This window comes from Coenobita brevimanus, chromosome 66 (assembly GCF_032717465.1).
Source record: "Coenobita brevimanus isolate Jiangsu-jjx chromosome 66, ASM3271746v2, whole genome shotgun sequence".
Lineage (NCBI taxonomy): Eukaryota > Metazoa > Arthropoda > Malacostraca > Decapoda > Coenobitidae > Coenobita > Coenobita brevimanus.
Genome location: NC_137019.1, coordinates 23333033 through 23335783, shown reverse-complemented (window position 1 = coordinate 23335783; position 2751 = coordinate 23333033). Strand labels below are relative to the sequence as shown.

The window sequence follows — 2751 nt, the reverse complement described above, 5'->3', positions numbered from 1 at the left end:
CGGTTGGGAGTAGGCCAGACGGCCCGGCGCGCAGCGGTCTGGCTGGTGAAACCAATGTATTTCTGATGGTTTTTGATGTGCTGTGAATTCTTCTGACCTTCATTTCTATCGCAGATCACTATAGTATGTGATTTCCCCCACCCAAAAACCCCGGGTTCGCCCATCTCCCCCATTCTTGTGGGGGGAAGGGGGGGTGGGGGATATCTTGAAATATACTGATTTGCGGCAGAAATGAAGGTCAGATTCGTTCAAAACACATCAAAAACTATCAGAAATACCTTGGTTTCACCAAAAAAGACGTCCCTGTGCACTTGTAAAAAATTACCATTTTTTGTTGCAGGTAAAAATAGCAACAGTTATACGTTTGGAAGGCCTCTTTATTTAAGTTGAATTGAATAGGTAAGAACCATTCTGATTGACCAGAAGTGGGTTAGTTAAATAGATGTGGAGTTTAAGTTGAAATTCATGGTTAAACATTAATACTAGTTATAATTTTTTGTGGTGGTTGCATTTTATATATGAACTATAAGCCATTCTTCGTTTCACCTAAAACAGTACTCTGCTGGTAGCACTGCCGAACTTCAACCTTTCAGCATAGACTATTCACTTCTGGCCAACATTTTAACAACACCAAATAAGTATTGGTGATTTGATATGGTAAGGCACACCACTGCTTACTTTTAGATTAAATGAAGGTCCAATGGGTCTAATGAATGAAGGCAGGAGCTGCAGGAGACAGGGAAGAACATACAAGAGAGAAAAAAAAAGTGGAAGGAAACAGACAAGAGTTTTGAAGTAAATGGAAGTGTTGCTTGATAAATTTTTTCATTCATTCATTGCCAGACGCCATGTATCCCACACGGGGTGGCCAATGGCTTAGAGTTAATTGTTTTACAGGGAGGGGCACTAATCCTCCACCAACCCCACTTGACACGTAGGGATGCCAACAGCATCTGGTGTTCCCAGGCGGTCACCCATCCAAGTACTAACCAGACCCAACGTTGCTTAACTTCGCTGATCGGACGGGAAGCGGTGTACTCAACGTGGTATGGCCGTTGGCTAATTATTTGCAGATGATACATCTCTTTCCTTGGGAATGGTAAACAAACAGTGCTTGACATGAGCTTTAGGAGCTGTATCTGAGAATCAAATTTGACAGTGTAAGAAAGCATTATTATTATTTTAGAGGAATGAAATTACAGACTGTCCAGTGATTCAGATTGACCATTCAGAGGAATAGATTGAGAAGGGAGAAAAAGTGAGCAGATGGAGAGAACACTTTAATGAATTGCTGAACATAGAGAATAAAAGTAATGCGAGTATAAATGGCAGGGAGAAGGAGGGAGGTGAGAAGACAGGAAGAAATCAGTAAGATGGAAGTTGTGGAAGCAATGAAGAAAGTCAAAATGGGGAAAGCCCCAGGAATTGATGGAGTGTGTTGTGAAATGCTGAAGCATGGGGGACAGACAGTAGTAGAATGGATGTGGAAGATGTGCAGATTGCCCTGGGAGGAAGGTAGAGCCCTGGAAGATTGGAAGTCAGGTATAATTATTCCCTTGTACAAAGGGAAAGGGGAAAAAAAAGTGTGTGGTAATCATAGGGGCAGTGTTTCCAAACTCTGTCCTGTCTCATGAGGGCCACTCCAACATCCACTGCCCTACCTTGTATCTCTTTTATGACCCCATCCATATACAAATGGAACAACTACGGAGACATGACACATCCCTGTTTCAACTCAACCTTCAAATAGAAAAACACTCAGTTCACTATCCACACACATTGCAGCCTTAGCACCCTCATACATACTCTTCACAGCATTCAACAACTTCCCATCTACTCCATATAGGCTATTCTTAATATTTTCCACAACCCTTGTCTATCCACAATGTCATATGCTTTCTCCAAATCCATGAAGGCCACATACAACTTCTTTCCCTTCTCTAGAAACTTTTCCACTAAAGATCTAAGAATGAGTATTTGATCAACACAACCTCTTCCCTTCCTGAAGCCTCCCTGTTCTTCTCCAACTAATTCCTCTGTTATTTCCCTAACTCTGTCAATAAGTATCCTACCATACACTTTTCCTATTACACTAAGAAGACAAATGCCCCTATGATTACCACATACTTCTTTTTTCCCTTTCCCTTTGTACAAGGGAATAATTATACCTGACTTCCAATCTTCCAGGATTCTACCTTCCTCCCAGGGCAATCTGCACATCTTCCACATCCATTCTACTACTATCTGTCCCCCATGCTTCAGCATTTCACCTCACACTCCATCAATTCCTGGGGCTTTCCCCATTTTGACTTTCTTCATTGCTTCCACAACTTCCATCTTACTGATTTCCTGTCTTCTCACCTCCCTCCTTCTCCCAGCCATTTATACTCGCATTACGGTACTTTCATTCTCAATGTTCAGCAATTCATTAAAGTGTTCTCTCCATCTGCTCACTTTTTCTCCCTTCTCAGTGTATTCCTCTGAATGGCCAATCAGAATCACTGGACAGTCTGTAATTTCATTCATTCATTGCCAGACACCATGTATCCCAAACGGGGTGGCCAAGGGCTTAGAGTTAATTGTTTTACAGGGAGGGGCACTAATCCTCCACCAACCCCACTTGACGTAGGGATGCCAACAGCATCTGGTGTTCCCAGGCGTTCACCCATCCAAGTACTAACCAGACCCAACGTTGCTTAACTTCGCTGATCGAACGGGAAGCGGTGTACTCAACGTGGTATGGCCGTTGGC

The 2751-nt window shown here is 42.8% G+C and overlaps 2 non-coding genes across 2 annotated transcripts; both read right to left on the bottom strand.

Annotated features, from left to right (window-relative positions):
* Positions 1–941: 941 nt before the first annotated feature.
* Positions 942–1060, bottom strand: LOC145405393 (5S ribosomal RNA). Its single transcript, XR_013898345.1, has one exon. It is a non-coding gene; the product is annotated as a 5S ribosomal RNA (ribosomal RNA).
* Positions 1061–2632: 1572 nt separating this feature from the next.
* LOC145405395 (5S ribosomal RNA) lies at positions 2633–2751 on the bottom strand. The gene has a single exon (XR_013898347.1). It is a non-coding gene; the product is annotated as a 5S ribosomal RNA (ribosomal RNA).